Source organism: Bos javanicus, chromosome 16, assembly GCF_032452875.1.
Source record: "Bos javanicus breed banteng chromosome 16, ARS-OSU_banteng_1.0, whole genome shotgun sequence".
NCBI lineage: Eukaryota > Metazoa > Chordata > Mammalia > Artiodactyla > Bovidae > Bos > Bos javanicus.
Genome location: NC_083883.1, coordinates 69,479,024 through 69,501,256, shown reverse-complemented (window position 1 = coordinate 69,501,256; position 22,233 = coordinate 69,479,024). Strand labels below are relative to the sequence as shown.

Sequence of the window (22,233 nt, the reverse complement as noted above, 5' to 3'; positions counted from 1 at the left end):
TCTGCCTTCCAGACACCCTGCCCTGTTACACACAGGAAACCATCGTGTGTCCCAGGCGAGAGGTTACGAGCGTCACACTTGAGAATAGGACTACAGGTCTTCCTTCTCTTCTGTCTGATATCTTTATTCTCTTTCATGAACTATGCAATAGTACACTCCAAATGCCTTTCTTATTATGCTGAATTTGGCATGCTGTCTAACTGGCTGCCAACCAGTAGTTCAGTGTTGTCTGTACAGTAGTGTTTGTTTCTGTAATTATTTAAATAAATATTTTATTGCATATAATCCTTAATATTTAAACATGTGTGGAAAACAGGGAAACCGAATTGTTGACATTAGTGATGAAACTATTGAGATGAAGATTGTTCCCCCCCCACCCCCCCGGAGTGTTTAATTTATAGCTTCAATCGAGGCTTATCAGACCTGAGTTGCCAGTGATGTTCAATTGTAAAGGAAGGGGAAAAAATAAAGGACAAGTTGGGAATATGTTGTTGAAGATGGTCTAAACAGCATGGTGTAATTAGGGATTTTCCTTCATCTTTTAGCTTTTTTTTTTTTTTGGAATAGATCTTCCCCTTGTAATATGTAAGGCCATTGTTCAACTTTTCTATAGTTGGTGTTCATGTGTCTTCTTAGGAATTCATAATGTGTAAAAGTTAAGAATTATCTCGCTATCTAATCACCTTTTTGCCTTTCTGCAAATGGGTGTTATTAGTTTAAGAAACGGAGAAGGCAATGGCACCCCACTCCAGTACTCTTGCCTGGAAAATCCCATGGATGGAGGAGCCTGGTGGGTTACAGTCCATGGGGTCGCTGAGAGTTGGACACGACTGAGCGACTTCACTTTCACTTTTCACTCTTATGCATTGGAGAAGGAAATGGCAACCCACTCCAGTGTTCTTGCCTTGAGAATCCCAGGGATGGGGAGCCTGGTGGGCTGCCATCTCTGGGGTCACACAGAGTCGGACACGACTGAAGCGACTTAGCAGCAGCAGCAGCAGCAGTTTAAGAAAATGTCTTTGTCTACTAATATGCTAGCATAGCTATTTATCATTATATGTGTTAAAATCCAGGTGTCAATGTTGCCAGTTTTCAAAGCTATAAACTCATTTTTAACACTTTGTTTACCACAAATGCTATTTTTATATTTTATTGTATGTCTACTTTTGAATAGATAAGGGCAATCTTCCCAGGGAGACTACTTGTTGCTAAGTCACTTTAGTCGTGTCCAACCTTGTGCAACCCCATAGATGGCAGCCCACCAGGCTCCCCCATCCCTGGGATTCTCCAGGCAAGAACACTGGAGTGGGTTGCCATTTCCTTCTCCAATGCATGAAAGTGGAAAGTGAAAAGTGAAAGTGAAGTCGCTCAGTCTCGACCCCATGGACTGCAGCCTATCAGGCTCCTCCGTCCATGGGATTTTCCAGGCAAGAGTACTGGAGTGGGGTGCCGTTGCCTTCTCCAGACTGCTTGTTAGAGTTATCTAAATGCAACTGTAATTGCCTTGGGATTTTAAAACAAAAAGGAAATAAAACAATAAACCCAGTAGATATTATTACTAACATTATTTTAAAGCAATTATTTTTCTAAAAAACCTTTACTTTTGTGACCTTGAAAGGCATAGACAGGAAATGGAAATAGTGGGTAGGGGTTGATTATTCCTATAGGACTAAGTCCTCAGAAATAAATTGAAATTAAATTGTTATTAACTTTTAAGGAAAGTATCTATATTGAGAAGGACAATGGAATAACACTGTATTGACTGACACTACAAAGTGAATTAAAACATGAATTAAAACACATTCATGTTATAGTGGAAAATCTCCAGCACACATGCTAAATCTGGCCTTCTATTTAAATTCTTCCAGTCCCTGAGCTATGTACTGAAATGTATTAGTCCTGTATGCACCTGTGATGAAATACAGATTAGGTGAAATACTAATGTAATTCAATATAATTCCAACATAGTAAGAACATTACTCCAAAATGATAGACTCCTTTTTTTTTTTTTTTAACCGAGATAGAAAGATGTTATACTGCTGTCTTTGAAGATGGAAAAATGGGGCTGTCAGGCAAGGAATGCTGGTGACCTCTAGAAGCTGGGAAAAAAGAAAGAAGGAAACAAATTTTTTTCCTAGAACCTCCAGAGGGTGCACAGCCCTGCCTATATTTTGATTTAAGCCCTGCTGCTGCTAAGTCACTTCAGTCGTGTCCGACTCTGTGTGACCCCATAGACGGCAGCCCACCAGGCTCCTCTGTCCCTGGGATTCTCCAGGCAAGAACACTGGAGTGGGGTGCCATTGCCTTCTCCTGATTTCAGCCCAGTGACACCCATTTTGAGCTTCTGATTCCCAAACAGTAGGATAATAGATTTGTGTTGTTTTAAGCCCCTAAGCTAAGCTAAGCTAAGTCACTTCAATTGTGTCCAACTCTGTGCGACCCCGTAGATGGCAGCCCACCAGGCTCCCCCATCCCTGGGATTCTCCAGGCAAGAACACTGGAGTGGGTTGCCATTTCCTTCTCCAATGCATGGAAGTGAAAAGTGAAAGTGAAGTCGCTCAGTCGTGTCCGACTCTTAGCGACCCCATGGACTGCAGCCTACCAGGCTCCTCCATCCATGGGATTTTCCAGGCAAGAGTCCTGGAGTGGGGTGCCATTGTGGTAGTTATTTCAGCAGCCATAGGAAATGGATACACTGATGACTGTTAATATTTTGATAGCACATGGAAAGGAAAGACGACTCCTGCCCCTCAGTGCTATGAAATGGAACGTATTTGATCTAAGCCAAGGCGTGATAAGCCTATTGGCCTTTGTTGGCAGTGGTTTAGAAATGAACCTGTGTCCCAGTTCCATTCAGTGAGGCATAAAGGGAAGACTGATGGTAAAGAGACTTCCTGGGAAGAATTTTGCTCCTTTGTATAAGAGCTTTTGAGATGAGAAATCTTGCCCCTTCCTGCCTGCCCTGACCAAAGTTAAGGGAGGTTTTAATGGTTAAAGCTGCACTGAAAGACTTGACAATCATGGTGGGGAAATCTGTGGTAATAAGAGGCTGAAAAGTGTGGTCAGAAAGACTGACCAATAGCAACTAATGACTGCTTGAGGTGAAGAGAAGCTTGATATATTTCTGTTCTGGAATCGTGAAGAAAAAGCATTGTACTTGCAGTTCAGGCAAATTTAGTTTCCTACAGGGAGTTTGCGGTTGATGCAGGAACATTAGATCATGAACTTAAGACGTTCTGTCAGAAAACAAGCATCGGACAGTACACTGGCATCATTGTTCCAGTGTGGGGCTGGGAACGCACACACAGCATTTCAAAGAAATCTGTTTCTCCCACCGAGCTTTTTATGAAAGGACAAACAAATCAAGTCCCTGATACTGAACTTGACCAAGACAGACTTGCTACAGAGAAGAATTCCATGTAAGGTGGGTCTCTCTGGAAGCTTCTATAAAGGAATTTCTCTCTCTGGAGAGCCTCCCTCTGTTTTTCCTGTGGTGGTGAAGAGAAGCCCAGTTGCATTTCCAGTTATCTAGGCCAGAAATCTGAGCCTCTGAATCTTTTCCTCGTCTCCTTTCCCTCCTCTAACGCCTGCCTGTGGCCTTTACTGTTTCCCGTTTCTGTGTCCTCCTCTGTTTCTTTCCCTGTTCACTTTCACTCTGTTTCTTTCCTCTGTTCAGCCTTTCACCATCACGAGTCTAGATTACTACTGTGATCTCCCAACCTGTCTCCCCATCCCCCTGTAATCCAGGCTCCAAACTTCAGGCAAATGGTGTTTTCAAAATGCAGAGCTGATCATCACCAACTCCGGCCTCCCAATTATTTGATTCCTCCTCAATCCCTGCAGGGTACAGTCCAAACTTCTGAGCCTTCACCTCTAAATAATAAGAGCAGCAGTAGCAGCAATCCCTGCAGGGTACAGTCCAAACTTCTGAGCCTTCTCCTCTAAATAATAAGAGCCAGCATGTGGCTCTTCATTGCGATCTCTGGCTAGGACTCTTCCTTCTGGCATCTTTAAGTCTAGTCAGTCAGAAGGAGACCTTCAGGTCTCTGATGGAGCCTGGCTACTTCATACCTCCCGCCCGCCTTTCATCATGTTGCCTCCTGTCCTGGAATTGAAACCCTTTACCACTCTGCAAACTCCAGTCAAACATCACCACCTCTGTGATGCTACTCTGGCCCTCTTCTCAGTACTCAGGGGGAATGGCCATGTCCTCCTTGTGCTACACCCTCCTTCAATACCATTTTGTGTGACTTTCTTACCATGTTACATTTTTGATAGTCTTAAAAATTGTTCTTCCCATGTTAGATAGTGAGCTTCTGTAGAATAGGAATACCATTCTTAAGTCGTCTTTTGTTCAGGCTCAGTACAGTACCTGTTACATACAGGACACTCAGTTTCAGAGATAAATAAATACACATTGGTGGGATTTTAGAAAATGATTAACTTCAGAATTGATGTTTTTAGAGCAAAAGGAAACTTTTATGTATTATTTTGAATTTATATATTATTTATATCATATATTTTATATATAATTTTATATGCTACTTAGTCCAACTCTTTCATTCTATACTTCTAGACTGCACTGATCAAGTTGTCCTTTAAACACTTGAAATGTGGCTCTTTTGTACTCAAATATTTGGCAAGTATAAAATATACACTGGATTTCAAAGGCTTAGTCCTCTCTCATTAGTAATTTTATATGATTATGTTTTTATAATGATAAGACTAAATAAAATAGATTAAAATTTAATTTTGCTTATTTGTTTTTGCTTTTTTAAATATATGACTACTGAAGAATTTTAAATTACTTGTGTGATTCACATTTGTAGCTCACCTTATATTTCTCTTGGACAGTGTGATTCTAGAACAGGAGTTGACAAACGCAGGCACATGGGTCAAATCTGACCAGCCACCTGTTTTTTGATGTCTATTAACAACAACAAAAATTGTTTTTTTTTTTTTTACATTTTTTTCCAGTTTCATTCTGATTATTTTCATGGTTGCATTTTAATGTTTTTGTATATACCTATATAATTAGCCTTGATTTTGCTTCTGGGCCCAGAGTCTAACATATTTATTATCTGGCCCTTTAAGAAAAAGTTTGTTGATCCTGTTGTAAAACATAAGGCCTCCTGTGTGACATAAAGTAGTGACGATAACAACTTGAAACAGTAGCGATTGCCTTAATAGTGATAGCTCACCCGTCACACATTCTGTGTGTCATGATCTGCTGTGGGTGCTTTGCTTGTAGTAACTCATTGCATCTTCAGTCCTTATTGAGGTAGCAACAATTGTGCTCACCATAGTTTGGAATAGGTAATTAAGATTCGAGGAAGGTAACTAACTTGCTGAAAGATGCACAACTGGTAAGAGTAGAGACAGAGTTTTAACTCAGGCACCGATTTTGAGGTTGAGAGATCAAAGATGAGAGCCTTGAAGATGAGGATCACAGTGACCAGCCATCGGAAGTTGACAACAGCCAGTTGAGAGCCATCATCGAAGCTGATGCTCTTACAACTACATGAGAGGTTGTCGAAGAACTCAGTGTCGACCATTCTGTGGCCATTTGGCATTTGAAGCAAATTGGAAAGGTGAAAAAGCTCAGTAAGTGGGTGCCTTGTGAGCTGACCACAAATCTAAAAATCTTCTTTTTGAAAAAAGTGTTATCTTCACTTATTCAACACAACAAGAAGGAACCATTTCTCAATCAGATCGTGACATGCAATGAAAAGTGGATTTTATACGACAACTGGCAATGACCATCTCAGTGGTTGGACCAAGAAGAAGCTCCAAAGCACTTCCCAAAGCCAAACTTGCACCAAGAAAAGGTCCTGTTCACTATTTGGTGATCTGCTGCCCGTCTGATCCACTACAGCTTTCTGAATCCTGACAAAACCATTACATCTGAGAAGTATGCTCAGTAAATCGACGAGATGCACCCAAAACTGCAATGCCTGCAGCTGGCATTGGTCAACAGAATCGGCCCAGTTCTTAACAACACCCAGTCGTACACCACATGACCAGTGCTTCAAAAGTTGAACAAATTGGGCTATGAAATTCTGCCTCATCCACCTGACCTCTAGCCAACTGACTACCACTTCTTCAAGCACCTCAGCACCTTTTTCCAGGGAAAATGCTCCCACAGCCAGCAGGAAGCAGAAAACACTTTCCAAGAGTTTGTTGAATCCCAAAGCATGGATTTTTATGCCACAGGAATGAACAAACTTATTTCTCATTGGCAAAAATGTGTAGATTGTAATGGTTCCTATTTTGATTAATAAAGATGTGTTTGAGCCTAGTTATAATGATTTAAAATTCATGGTCTGAAACCACAATTACTTTTGCACTAACCTAATAAAACAATTATCCGAATAGGTTATTTGTATAGTTGCATAAAATCTAAGTACCCAATGATATACCATTTAAGGAATGCTTATTCTGTCCACCCTGTCTGCCAGCTTCCCAGACCCTTACTCCGGAGGCTGCCCCTGCTCTTCATCTGCTGCACACACTTTTTTCCCTAGCTTTATTGAGATACAACCACATATAGCTAGAGAAGAACATGGTAACCCATTCTAGTATGCTTGCTTGGGAGATCCCGTGGGCATAGGAGCCTGGCAGGCTACAGTCTATGGGGTCACAAGGAGTCAGACATAACTTAGTGACTAAACAAACCACATGTAACATTGTGTAAGCTTAAGATTTCATTTGATACATTTATATTTGCAAAATGATTATCACCATAGAGTTGTCTATACACTTCTTTTTATTATACTATATTTTTGTTTCTCAGAGGGAGGGAACTTTTCCGGATTGGATAGATTGACTGTCCTCACCTGTCAATTCAGGTGAGGATACTTGTGTAGTTCACTTTGATATTAGCCACGGTCATGCATATGGGAGACTTCCCAGGCAGCTCAGGATAAAGAATCCAGCTGCCAATGCAAGAGCTGCAGGAGACACAGGTTTGATTCCTGGTTTGGGAAGATCCCCTGCAGGAGGAATGGCATCCCACTTCAGTTTTCTTGCCTAGAAGATCCTGTGTACAGAGGAGCTTGGAAGGTTAAAATCCATGGGTTACAAAGAGTTGGACATGACTTAGCATGTACACAGCATATGTTGGACACGAACACAGCACGGCACACACATGCGTGTGAGGTTCTGCAGGTCAGTGATTTCTAACTCTGTGTTATAAGTGGAATTTCTTGTGCAAAATGCAAGTTAAATCTGCAAGTTAAGCGATTCAGATGGGAAACACCATTTCTGAATATAAAGGAAGTTTGTTTTGGATAGTAAGTATTGATCTACCCAATGAACAACTTAATTTTTTGATTTACATCTTTGATTTATAAGTATAATCACCAGTAAAAAGCACAAAACCCATCACTGTCTCATAGAAGATCCATGGAGAATTTTGGGGGTAATATTGCTTATTGTGAACTTTCTATCCTAACACAGATTAACCCCTTCTGTTTAATAACTGTTTTTCACTTGATAATAGTTAATCTCATTTAATAATTCTTTTTGATAAAATAAGAGAAGGATAACATTGATTCTAAGCCACATAAATATAATATTTTATAAATACAAGATTAAAATATGTCTACATCAAACGTATTTTTTCCTCTTTGTTAGTGAAAACAGGTGAATCCTCAGTTCCAGAAACTTGCAGCCTCATTCTGGTATAGGCTAAATTGACTCATGGGTGTCAGCCAAATATGTGTTCCAGGAATGAATTTCCATCAGAGGCTTTGTTTGGGAAAGAAAGATGTATATGTTTTTCAACATTAATAGAAATCATACAACCTAGTTTGTAAAATTTTCCTATAACTTGGGGTCAGATGTTTGGCTGAAGAGTCTAAATACTTTTTTTTTTTCTTAAAGCAACTATTTGTTGAGCACTTTGTACTTGCATGTCACTGAGATAAGAGCCTTACATGTTTTAAGATGTATGAATTATTGTTTGCATGTTGCAGATAAGGAAACTGAAGTTTAGTACGTTTCATTAACTTGCTAGATTCAAACTAGGCCTGTTTGACTTCAAGATTCTGTAATGTAATACCGCTTGTCTAATGACTTATATGTTTTAAACTGTTATAAATCAAGAATTATTTGAAAAGAGCTAAAGGAGGTTCCTACTCAAAGGAATCTTATGGGGAGTCTTTTCATCAATCATCTAAACATGTAAAGACAGTCCTTCTAATTTAGTCTTTTAAAATTGCAACGCTCATATTTTTTGTGATTAGAGAGTGGTTTAGGATGACAACATTGATTGGCAGGTTTCTAAAAGACCACATCTTTTTCTCAGGAAGAACTAGAAACTTCAGTGACTCTATGAAAAATAATCAGTGTAAAATTTTATAATCAACTAGAGTGGTAATGAGCTCCTTGCCTCTTTTTTGGTTTAGTTTTTTATGTCTTAACTGCTCTTGAAAATGTAGACTCTTTTCTGTCAGTGAGCCACTACACTGGTTTGTTTTCTTCAGAGAATTAACGATACAATTTAAGGCCCAGTCCACTTGTTTTAAACCATATTTAAGTCTTCATCTGTCAGGGTCTTTAGCAGTTGACAAGCATCGATCCATCTGTTCATTCATTCTCTAAATATTGTTTGACAGCCTACTTTGGGCCAGATATTGTGAGTAGGTATTGCAAATTGAGTGTTGTACAAAACAAGCATGGTATACTTTCTGATGGACTTTAGAATCTCACAAGGAAGATATTTCTTAAGTGAATAAATAAAGTTATAGAACGCAAGAGGAAGGGCAGTCTAACTTAGCATGAATTTTGGGAATAATAACTTTTAAGTAATTGAAAGTTAAATAACATAATTTTTAATTACTTAAAATAACTTTATAGTGATCAAAAGCCAAGTAATTAAAAGCCATCAGACTTCCTTCATGGTAAGGAATCCATCCGCCTACAATGCAGGAGACCTGTGTTCGACCCCTGGATCAGGAAGATCCCATGGAGAAGGGAATGGCAACCCACTCCAGCATTCTCGCTTGGTGAACAGCATTGACAGAGGAGCCTGGAGCGCTGCAGTCCATGCAGTTGCCAAGACTAGGACACGAGTAAGTGACTAACACTACATGAATACCATAACCCCAACACTCTTAAGTTATTGGAGTGATCTACTTAAGATTTATTGACTGAAAGTTTATAGTTAGTATTCCTGTAAACGGTGCTTAAGATTGCTTGAGAAATTTTATCCCTCAAGTTATTTAGAAATTCTAACACTGATTTATTTTTCTATTGATGAATTTATTCTTTTATTTAGGCATTGCAGCACTGTTTATAATAGCCAGGGCATGGAAGCAACCTAAATATCCATCAGTAGACAAATGGATAAGAAAGCTGTGGTTACATATACACAATGGAGTATTACTCAACCATTAAAAAGAATACATTTGAATCAGTTCTAATGAGGTGGATGAAACTGGAGCCTATTATACAGAGTGAAGTAAGCCAGAAAGAAAAACACCAATACAGTATACTAACGCATATATATGGAATTTAGAAAGACGGTAACGACAACCCTGTATGCAAGACAGCAAAAGAGACACAGATGTATAGAATGATAACTCTGTGTGCAAGACAGCAAAAGAGACACAGATGTATAGATGTATAGATGTATAGACACAGATGTATAGAACTCTGTGGGAGAGGGTGAGGGTGGGATGATTTGGGAGAATGGCATTGAAACATGTATAATATCATATGTGAAACGAATCACCAGTCCAGGTTTGATGCATGATACAGGATGCTTGGAGCTGGTGCGCTGGGATGACCCAGAGGGATGGTATGGGGAGGGAGGAGGGTGGAGGGTTCAGGATGGGGAACACGTGTACACCCATGGTGGATTCATGTCGATGTATGGCAAACCCAATACAATATTGTAAAGTAATTAGCCTCCAATTGAAATAAATAAATTTACATTAAATTAAAAAAAGAACTTGTATTGAGGGCCAGTGGTATAGCAGTCTTGGCTCTCAGGAAGCCAGAACCCATGGAGGGGTCAGCATATGATTAACGCTCAAATATGACTGCTATGTTATGAGAATATGGAGTTGGAAAATCTTTTTCAGGAGAGATGATACTACAGCAGTGAACAGAGCTTTGCCTTGAATAAAAGAGGGATGCATTCTAGGAAGAAAGAGCAGCATATGTAAGGAATGCAAGTTTCGTGTATTTTAGGGACAGAAGGAACTTCAGCTGAGAGGAGAGTAGGAGTGTGGATGAAGAATGAATTTGAGGGGAGACACTAGAACCTGCCCGTGGGTTATCTGGGTGTCCTGCAGAAAAGGCTGCGTTTACTCCCAGTTGATCAGAAACCTCTGATTTTTATTATTTATTTAGCAATATTGTCTGAATTTTTCAAGTTTACCTTTCTGCAGAGAGACACACAGGGAGAATGTGTGTCTTAGAAGCCAGTTTGAGACTGTTAAAACACAAGTGAGAAATAAAAAGAAATAAAAATCTGGGCCTTGTGGGAGGACCAAGAAGGAAAGTCGACTTGAGAGACATTTGGCAAGTAAAGTTAATTGATTTTTGTTGTTGTTGAGCAGTATGATATACATGCAAGCAAAGGGAAAAATCAAGATGCCCACCATATTTTTACATCGAGAGCCCCTGGACTGTGACTCTGTTAGTTCAGAGAGAAAACGGGGAACAGAGCAAGCATGGGGCATTAGAACTTCAACACACAAGTCTTGGGAGTCACGCAGACATTCAAACCGTAGCAGCAAGATTAGCTAAGATACAAATCACCATTAAATCACAGCAGTGGTTATAATATGTAGGATAAAAACAAACCATGGGGCCCCAGTTACTCCTATTTGATAAAAGAATAGAGTCCAGGTAATGAGTTTCTAGGGCTTCCCTGGTGGCTCAGCTGGTAAACAATTTGCCTACAATGCAGGAGACCGAGGTTTGATCCCTGGGTCAGGAAGATCCCCTGGAGTAGGAAATGGCAACCCACTCCACTATTCTTGCCTGGAGAATCCCATGGACGGGGGACCCTGGTAGGCTACAGTCCATGGGGTCTACACATTGACACTGGTAGGTCTTTGATTTTTTTCTCCTGGGCAAGAATTTTGTCTGGTTCTATGAATTCTAGAACACTCTGATATTTCTAACAAATGAATACTTATAAAAGAGTAATGAAAATGGTATTTGCTTTCTTTTGAAATCTCGCTCCCACTTCCATGCTTATCCCACAGCTGCTCTTTCTGGCTGGGGTTTTGATTGTTTCCTTTCTCATATCCTTTTCCTCTGGATATTTTCCTCAGTCTGTTTTTTCTTTTTTTAAATATGGCACCAACTGAGTTTTTGCCATTACAAACGTTATTATCCTCCAGGATCACTTACAGTGCCCTGAACTACCTTATCCTTGGGAAAAGAATGGAAAAAAAGTTCTGAGTTTGATATTCAATATATATTAACCTCACAAATATTTGGCCAGTTTCTACAACAACTTTTATTCACAATTTCCACTGGGGATTTTTTTTTTAATAAAGGGGCAACTAGAGTAGGTATTATTTTAGGGATTTATACAATTTAAAGCTTCTCTGCTGGCTCAGCTGGTAAAGAATCTGCCTGCAATGTGGGAAGACCTGGGTTTGATCCCTGGGTTGGGAAGATCCCCTGGAGGAGGAAATGGATACTGTCTCCAGTATTCTGACCTGGAGAATTCCATGGACTATTCCGTGGGCTTGCAAAGAGTCGGACATGACTGAGAGACTTTCACTTTCATACAATTTAACAGGATTCTTCTAAGGATAATTATGGTGTGGCAATTAAAGAGTGTAGTATATAAAGCCAATTATCCTAATTAACTATCTTTCTCCTCATCTTATACTAGTGTATGTTACATTAGTCTCTAATGAGTTATTGAAATTTTTACAAGTATAATTTTACTATTGTTATTCGGGGGGGAGTTTACCTTACTTCTGTTACTTAACAGTCAAGAAGTCCACTCTAGAGGAGTGCTGTAGATTCAGAGTTGCCGTAGTGAACCCCCTGTGGGCAGCTTTTCTCAACTGAATCCCCCTGCTGTTACGGTGAATCCTTGGATGGCTCCTTACTGTGGAGCCCAATAGCAAGGTCACAGGTGTGTAGCCCCGTACCAAGGTCACAGAACAAAAATCTCTGGAACTGACCAATCCCCATAGCAGCTGTTGCTATGAGCCTCCAGATCTAAACCTACCAGTTCCCTGACCCCATATTGGGCAAAATACTCACCCTATTGCCCACCCTACAGCATCCTAACCCGTCACCTAATGCCACCCTCCAATAGGAATTTTCTCTGTCTTGATACTATAAAAAATGGGCTACTAGCCCATGAAAGGGGTCGACTCTCCCTTAATCTGGCCTGCTGTTCTAACAGCTTCTCCCACGCTAGTAAACTTTATTCTCCTCTCATTCTGTCTCATGTCTGGAAATTCTTTTCCAGCCTGTGCACAGATCACGACACTAAGTATTAATATCAAGGCTAGGAATTTCATTTGCTTTCCACAGTCCCTGTTCTTTCTCTGACCTTTCTGTTACAGAAACAGAGAGATTATCACATACAAACTTTGATTATTTTTGCTTTGGCCCTTAACTTTCTATTGCCTTAGCAGGGCTTATATAAACTAAAGTAGATATGCTCCAGTTCCTTCAGCTACAGTTTCTTATAAAATCTGCTTCCGAGACAGAATATGGAGTGGCAGAATTTATTTAAATCAGAACCAGTTTCCTAAAGGATACAACATTCTTCAAAGTTAAGTTATTTTAACCAACACTTAAAAAGAAACTCTAACCTGGAGCCACAGTCTTTCCAACTGGTGCCTCCCCAATCCTCAAAATCAGCTTCAAAGTAGAAAGAACAAATGAAAATTCATCAGTCTATTTTGTTAGTTGAAGAGTGGCTGATAATTGGTAAGAATACTGGTAACAACATTTTTTTTTCCCCTGAACCCACAAACAAATCTTCACTCTTTGGCTACCTTAACTATAAAGAGGGAGATAGTAATATCCTGTTGATAGGGTTGTGAACAGCATCAAATATGGCATGTGAAAACTATTTGAAATATTAAATATAAGCAGTTATTGTTGCTGTTATTGTTTTTGGTAGTGGTGATTATAGTTTTAGATGTTGTAAGAATGGGAATCATATTAATACCTTATCTTCCGCAGCCCAAGGTACAGGCAATGTCAGTGGAGAGAAAAGTAAAAAGCAGGGAGAAAGATGGTAGGAGAGGAAAGAATGTGTCTGGGATAGAGTGGGAGAGCTGATCAAGAACAACTTGCAAGGTTGTAGGATGTTCAGTTCAGTTCAGTTGCTCAGTCGTGTCAGACTCTTTGCAACCCCATGAATCACAGCACACCAGGCTTCCGTGTCCATCACCAACTCCCGGAGTTCACTCAAACTCACGTCCATCGAGTTGGTGATGCCATCCAGCCATCTCATCCTCTGTCATCCCCTTCTCCTCCTGCCCCCAATCCCTCCCAGCATCAGAGTCTTTTCCAATGAGTCAACTCTTCGCATGAGGTGGCCAAAGTACTGGAGTTTCAGCTTTAGCATCATTCCTTCCAAAGAACACCCAGGGCTGATCTCCTTCAGAATGGACTGGTTGGATCTCCTTGCAGTCCAAGGGACTCTCAAGAGTCTTCTCCAACACCACAGTTCAAAAGCATCAATTCTTTGGTGCTCAGCTTTCTTCATAGTCCAACTCTCACATCCATACATGACCACTGGAAAAACCATAGCCTTGACTAGATGATCCTTTGTTGGCAAAGTAATGTTTCTGCTTTTGAATATGCTATCTAGGTTGGTCATAACTTTTCTTCCAAGGAGTAAGCATCTTTTAATTTCATGGCTGCAGTGATTTCCATCTGCAGTGATTTTGGAGCCCCCAAAACTAAAGTCTGACACTGTTTCCCCATCTATTTCCCATGAAGTGTTGTAGGATGTTACTTCCATAATAAATGGAGCAATCTTAATTTAATCAAAGTGGACAAGAGGTGGACATTTAAGGAGCACTTGCACCATAATTGAGTGCTTAAAGGTTTTGTTTCACTGAATCTTTACAACTATCCCCTGATGCAAGTTTTATCAGATCCATTTTGCAGATGTGAAAACTGATGGTGCTCGCTTCGGCAGCACATATACTAAAATTGGAACGATACAGAGAAGATTAGCATGGCCCCTGCACAAGGATGACACGCAAATTCGTGAAGCGTTCCATAAAAAAAAAAAAAAAAGAAAAGAAAACTGATGACAAGAGTGATTATGCAGCATTCTCTTGAGTCATCACACAACTAGTAAATATTAGAAGCCAAGATCAGAAAGTGGAATATGGAAATCTACCAGAAAGGAAAATAAAATAAGTAAGAACTCAGGCACAGGCATGTGTTGCCTAAAGGTACTTGAATTTACTTCACTTCCCCTCTGTGTCCCAACACTGTACTAGCCTATTGTTATTATCGCTTGGTCACGAAATCCAGCTCTTTGAGACCCCGTGGACTGTAGCCTACCAGACTTCTCTGTCCTTGGGATTTCCCAAGCAAGAATATTGGAGTGGGTTGCCAGTTCCTTCTCCAAGGGATCTTCCCGACTCAGGGATTGCACCTGCGTCTCTTCTGTCTCCTGCATTGGCAGGTGGCTTCTTTATCACCAGAGAAGCCCAGGGAGGATGCAATTTCCACTTTACTTGACTATATAGGTATGAATGAAATTAGAATATGACTGGGTACTAGATGAAATTAAAGGATCATAGCTGTGTTAAGTTTTTTAATGTATTGTTGTTATGCAAAGAAATATTCTTATTTTAAAAAATTCACCCTGAAGTACTTTGGAGTTCAATGTCACGATATCTTGGATTTGCTTTTCAATAACTGAGTAGGTGAAAAAGCAAGAAAGAGTGAGAAAACATGAGAGAGGGAGAGAGATAAAATATGGGAAAATACTGGCAGTCACTGAATCTAGGTGCTGGATGAACTGTGGTTTATTGTGCTGTTCTCTCTACCTGGTATCTATTTAAACTCTTTTATAATAAAATTTTTAAAAAAGAGTTCACTTGAGTTCACAGGAACCCAGTGGTAATGCCAGCATCAATATATGACAAATGAATGTGGGAAACACACAGGGCCAGCTTAATACCACCAAGCAATTTACATGAAAGTGTCATCTTATGCCGCAGAATTACACTGTTTGCTTTTCATGTGTTAGTACTTTTTGTAAAAAAAAAAAAAAATGTAGGAAGGGCAATAATATCTAAGTCTGTTTACTAGGAAAAACACTTGTATAATTGATTTAATGTGCTGTAGCTCCATATTTATTTTTAGCTTTCTTTGTTTTATTGGTTAATTAAAAACACAAACACTTCCTGGCTTAAGCAAAATCAGCATGTCACATCCACACCAGAGGAAGGTCATAATCGCTTGTTCTGTCTCATTTGAACTTTGTGAAAAGACAAATTTTCACTTTTTAAAAGTTCACAAGTAGGAGGAAAATATATTTGCAAAGATTTTCTCCGTTTAATTACAGCTCAAATAACAAGCACATTTTTAAAAGAAATCTTTTTTTTTTTTTTGCACATTCACAATTCTAGCTTCCTATAATACAGATAATTGAAAACCTAACATTTGATAAAAGTTCTTTCCACTTTAAAAGGTATATTCCTAGCTATATTACTTAGGTCACTATAAATTTTGCCCAGTCTTTCTTATTTTCTTTATACATATTTGTCTTCCCAACTTTTTTTTTTTAATTTTTATTTTATATTGGGGTATAGTTGATTTACAATACTGTTATTAGTTTCAGTTATTAAATATACTATTATTAAATATAAAGTGATTCAGTTATTAAATATACATATATCCATTCTTTTTCAGGGTTCCCAGGTGGTGCTAGTGGTAAAGAATTCACCTTCCCATGCAGGAGGTGCAAAGAGAGTTTGATCCCTGGATTGGGAAGATCCCCTGGAGTACGAAATGGCAACTTGCTCCAGTATTCTTGCCTGAAAATGTCATGGGTAGAAGAGGCTTTCAGGCTACAGTCCCCGGGGCTGCAAAGCATCAGACACAACTGAGCGTACAACACACACGATTCTTTTTCAGATTTTTTTCTCATAAGATTATTTTATAATATTGAGTGGAGATCCCTGTGCAGTAGGTCCTTATTGATTATTTATTTTATATATGCATACATGCATGCTCAGTCACTCAGTCGTGTCTGACTCTTTGTGGCCCCAGGGACTGTAGCCTGCCAGCCTCCTCTGTCCATGGGATCTCCAGGCAAGAATACTGGAGTGGGTTGCCCTTTCCTCCTCCAGGGATATCTTCCTGACCCAGGGATGGAACATGCATCTCCTGTCTTGGCAGCCGGATTCTTTACCACTGAGCCACCTACAAAGCCCCTATTTTGTATGTAGTAATGTATATATTGCATTTCTTTTCCATGGGGATGGTCTTGATCCCTGTCTCCTGTACAATGTCACGAACCTCCGTCCATAGTTCATCAGGCACTCTATCAGATCTAGTCCCTTAAATCTATTTCTCACTTCCACTGTATAATCATAAGGGATTTGACTTAGGTCATACCTGAATGGTCTAGTGGTTTTCCCTACTTTCTACAATTTAAGTCTGAATTTGGCAATAAGGAGTTCATGGTCTGAGCCACAGTCAGCTCCTGTTCTTGTTTTTGTTGACTGTATAGAGCTTCTCCATCTTTGGCTGCAAAGAATGTAATCACTCTGATTTTGGTGTTGCCCATCTGGTGATGTCCATGTGTAGAGTCTTCTCTTGTGTTGTTGGAAGAGGGTGTTTGCTATGACCAGTGCATTTTCTTGGCAAAACTCTATTAGCCTTTGCCCTGGTTCATTCCCTATTCTAAGGCCAAATTTGCCTGTTACTCCAGGTGTTTCTTGATTTCCTACTTTTGCATTCCAGTCCCCTATAATGAAAAGGACATCTTTTTTGGGTGTTAGTTCTAAAAGGCCTTGTAGGTCTTCATAGAACTATTCAACTTCAGCTTCTTCAGCGTTACTGGTTGGGGTAGACTTGGATTACTGTAATATTGAATGGTTTGCCTTGGAAACGAACAGAGATCATTCTGTCGTTTCTGAGATTGCATCCAAGTGCTGCATTTCAGACTCTTGTTGACCATGATGGCTACTCCATTTCTTCTAAGGGATTCCTGCCCGCAGTAGTAGATATAATGGTCATCTGAGTTAAATTCACCCATTCCAGTCCATTTGAGTTCGCTGATTCCTAGAATGTCGACGTTCACTCTTGCCATCTCCTGTTTGACCACTTCCAATTTGCCTTGATTCATGGACCTGACATTCCAGGTTCCTATGCAGTATTGCTCTTTACAGCATCGGACCTTGCTTCTATCACCAGTCATGTCCACAACTGGGTATTGTTTTTGCTCTGGCTCCATCCCTTCATTCTTTCTGGAGTTATTTCTCCACTGATCTCCAGTAGCATATTGGGCACCTACAGACCTGGGGAGTTCCTCTTTCAGTATCCTATCATTTTGCCTTTTCATACTGTTCATGGGGTTCTCAAGGCAAGAATACCGAAGTGGTTTGCAATTCCCTTCTCCAATGGACCACATTGTGTCAGACCTCTCCACCATGCCTGCCCATCTTGGGTGGCCCCACAGGGCATGGCTTAGTTTCATTGAGTTAGACAAGGCTGTGGTCCATGTGATTAGATTGACTAGTTTTCTGTGATTATGGTTTCAGTGTATCTGCCCTCTGATGCCCTCTTGCAACACCTACCGTCTTAACTTGGGTTTCTCTTACCTTGGACGTGGGGTATCTCTTCACGGCTGCTCCAGCAAAGCACAGCTGCCTCTCCTTACCTTGGACGAGGGGTATCTCCTCACCGCCACCCCTCACGACCTTGAATGTGGAAGAGCTCCTCTAGGCCCTCCGGTGCCCGCGTAGCCACCACTCCTTGGATATGGGGTTGTTCCTCCTGGCCGCCACCCCTGACCTCGGATGCGGGGTAGCTCCTCTCGGCCACCGCCCCTCAGGCATGGGGTCCTCCTGGCTTCTGCCCCTGATCACGGACGTGGGGTAGCTCCTCTCGGCCGCGCTCTGCGCGCCGTCGCAGCCGCCCGTGCTCTGCGTGCTGTCTCCTAATTTATTCCTTCCCTCACCTTTCCCCTTTGGTAACCAGAAGTTTGTTTTTGAAGTCTGTGAGTATATTCTTGTTTTATAAATAATAAGGTCATTTGTATCATTTTTTAAAGATTTCACATATAAATGTTATCATATGATATATTTCTCTGACTTACTTCACTATCACTAGTACAATAATCTCTAGGTTCATCCATGGTGCTGCAAATGGCATTATTTCATGTTTAAATTTTTATTGGAGTATAGTTGTTTACAATGTCATGTTAGTTTTTGCTGTATGGCAAAGTGAATCAGCTATGTGTTTACATCTGTCTCCTCTTTTTTGGATTTCCTTCCCATTTAGGTCACCAGAGAGCATTGCATAGAGTTCCCTGTGCTATACAGTAGGTTCTTATTAGTTGTCTATTTTATGAATATACATAATAGTATATCTGTCTCATGGAGAAGGCAGTGGCACCCCACTCCAGTACTCTTGCCTGGAAAATCCCATGGACGGAAGAGCCTGATAGGCTGCAGTTCATAGGGTCGCTAAGAGTCGGACACGACTGAGCGACTTCACTTTCACTTTCCACTTTCATGCATTGGAGAAGGAAATGGCAACCCACTCCAGTGTTCTTGCCTGGAGAATCCCAGGGACGGGGGAGCCTGGTGGGCTGCCGTCTATGGGGTCGCACAGAGTTGGACATGACTGAAGCAACTTAGCAGCATATCTGTCTCAATCTCCCAATTCATCCCTCATTTCCCCTTGGTATCAATGTATATGTTCTCTATGTCTGTGCCTCTGTTTTGCATGTAAGTTAATCTGTATCATTTTTCATGGCTAATTAGTATTCCATTTATATATGCATCACTTCTTTAAAATCCAATAACCAATCTGACCTAAACTGATGCACCTTGGAATCTTTATTAGTGTTTCTTGCAGATATAAGAATGCATTTGACTGCAAGTTGGATTTTCAGACGCCATTGGGGACATTATGTGGTATATAGTGTATACCAAGTAATACTTCCCTAAAATCAGAAACACACAGAATTTGAAACACACTTGACTGCAAAGACTTCAGAGGAGAGATTATGGACCTGTATACACAAATATTAATCTTTTAAAATTATTTCAGTTCAATTCAGTTCAGTCACTCAGTCGTGTCCAGCTCTTTGCAATCCCATGAATTGCAGCACGCCAGGCCTCCCTGTCCATCACCGACTCCCAAAGTTCACTCAAAGTCATGTCCATCTAGTTCGTGATGCCATCCAGCCATCTCATCCTCTGTTGTCCCCTTCTCCTTCTGCCCCCAATCCCTCCCAGCATCAGGCTCTTTTCCAATGAGTCAGCTTTTCGCATGAGGTGGCCAAAGTACTTGAGTTTCAGCTTTAGCATCAGTCCTTCCAATGAACACCCAGGACTGATCTCCTCTAGAATGGACTGGTTGGATCTCCTTGCAGTCCAAGGGACTCTCAAGAGTCTTCTCCAACACCACAGTTCAAAAGCATCAATTCTTCAGTGCTCAGCCTTCTTCACAGTCCAACTCTTGCACCCATACATGACTACTGGAAAAACCATAGCCTTGACTAGACAGACCTTTGTTGGCAAAGTAAGATGGACCTTTGTTGGCAAAGTAATATGTCTGCTTTTGAATATGCTATCTAGGTTGGTCATAACTTTCCTTCCAAGGAGTAGGTGTATTTAATTATTTCAGAAGTTGCTAAATCAAACTTGGAAAGATCTTCACCACAGCAGTATTTACAATAGCTAAGACATGGGAGAAACCTAAATGTCCATTGTTTAGTACCATTGGGGTTTTAGCATTTCATATCAAAGACTCTAGAGCTGTATACTGTGGATAAGAGGGCCATAGTACTCTGGAGGCAGATCAGTTTTATCTGTGATTCTTAATAGGTGTGTAACAATGTAAACCTCCTTTTCCCCATTTGTAAAATGGAAATGATACATACTTCATGAATTGTTGTGAAGATGATTTGTGCAAAGTGCTAGGCATAATGCCTGTTCCACTGTAAGATGTTAAAAAGCAGTAACCAGTCCATCCTAAAGGAGATCAGTCCTGCGTGTTCATTGGAAGGACTGATGTTGAAGCTGAAACGCCAATACTTTGGCCACCTGATATGAAGAGCTGACTCATTTGAAAACACCCTGACGCTGGGAAGATTGAGGGCAGGAGGAGAAAGGGACGACAGAGGATGAGATGGTTGGATGGCATCACTGACACAATGGACATGGGTTTGGGTGGACTCCGGGAGTTGGTGATGGACAGGGAGGCCTGGCGTGCTGTGGTTCATGGGGTCGCAAAGAGTTGGACATGACTGAGCGACTGAAGTGATTATAATACTGTTGGGGTTTCTCAGGTGGCGCTAGTGGTAAAGAATCTGCCAGCCAAAGCAGGAGCGCTAAGAGATGCTGGTTTGATCTTTGGGTCAGGAAGATCCCCTGGAAAAGGAAATGGCAACCCATTCCAGTATTCTTGCCTGAAGAATCCCGTGGACAGAGGAGCCTGGCAAGCTGTGGTTTGCTGGGTTGCAAAGAGTCAGAAACAACTGCATGACTGAGCACCATTGTAATACTATATTTGTATTGAATATAAAAAAGATGTGAAAAGCATTGTATTATTTTAAATCGGTCTCCAGGTCATTTTGTCTTTGGGTAGGGTGTGTACTTGGGTCCAAGCTATCAAAGAAATTAAACTTTTGAATAATGATTATGGAGCTCTGACTGATGACTTTCACCCAAACTAAGCATTAACTAGGCAATATTCTGAATTAAAAACAATGGAATTTTCAAAAATTTTCAAAGTAAATTGTTATGAAGATTTGGTAAAAAATCACTTCTGAAAGTTAAAGTAACTTTAAGCACTAAAAAATTTACTTGCCATATTGTATATATTTTGCTTGATAAGTAAATATTTCTGAGTACACACTATATACAGAGTTTTGAAAACCGGAAAACAGTTTCTACCCTCAGTTCTAGTCCTTGGCCCATGGTTTATCATTTAGCAAAAATTAATAAAGTAAGTATATAATAAAGGCTTATTAAATGATCACACTTAACATGAAAGTTTCTATTGTGCTTGCATAATACAGCTTTTTCTAAGCTTCAAGTCAGCAGTCATTCAAAATTAAGGTTTTTCTCTAAATGGATAAAAAAATGACCTCTTTTCTGAAGCCTGCTATATTTATATTTTGGTTTTTACAAATGTGCATGGTAGGTTTATATTAAAGATTTTCTCATTGTTGATCCTTTTATATAATTAAACATTTGAAAGATTGCATTTTTTCCACATTCATAAATGATCATACATTTTCTCAAATTTTCCAGAGAGGAAAAAAATAACTATATTTGGGTGGAGCTTGAACATGAAATGGAAAGTTTCAGCCTCAAAGACATTTTTTTTCATCAAGTTATGAACATGTGAACATGGATTATAATTGAAACCATTCTGTATACTTCACCATCAAATTCATAATGAAAAGAATGTTTTACCAATTTAAGCAGCAGTTATAACAAAGTCTCACCAGTCCCCAGGATTTATTCAGTATACGCTGCACCACTCCTGCACTAAGTACAGGGGAGTGATGCATGAAGTAAATGGTGAGTTATTAAGGATGTTGTTAATAGATACACATAGAATAGCTAAATGAAGCCTACAGATGCATCTTTGTTTTATTATTGCTTAAAAATATTTTTAATTTTTTGCTTATTATTTCAGACATGAGGTATAGTGGAGACATAAAATTATAAGATATTTAAAGTTTACTTTGTGGTGATTTGATGTATGTGTACATTGTGAGAGGATTCCTTCTAGTCAATTAACACATTCATTACGTCACATATTTAACTTTTTATTTTCCGTGAGAGCATTTAAGTTTTACTCCTTAGTAAATTTCAGTTATACAAATATCTTGTATAAGTGTTGTTAATAACACTTGTGTAAGTGTTATTACAATCACCATGTTTTATATTTGATCCTCAGACCCTATTCATCTTATAGCTAAAAGTTTGTACCCTTTCCAGCTTCTTTTTATCTCCCTTACCTCCCAGGCCATGGTACCTACTTTTCTATTCTTTTGAGTTTGACCTTTTTCTTTTT

The 22,233-nt window shown here is 39.9% G+C and overlaps 1 long non-coding RNA gene and 1 other non-coding gene across 3 annotated transcripts in view; both read left to right on the top strand.

Moving 5' to 3' along the window:
• LOC133228118 (uncharacterized) overlaps positions 1 to 22,233 on the top strand; it is a 199,997-nt gene that overhangs the window by 85,586 nt on the left and 92,178 nt on the right. The window lies entirely within an intron of this gene.
• Positions 14,131 to 14,237, top strand: LOC133228316 (U6 spliceosomal RNA). Its single transcript, XR_009730172.1, has one exon. It is a non-coding gene; the product is annotated as a U6 spliceosomal RNA (small nuclear RNA).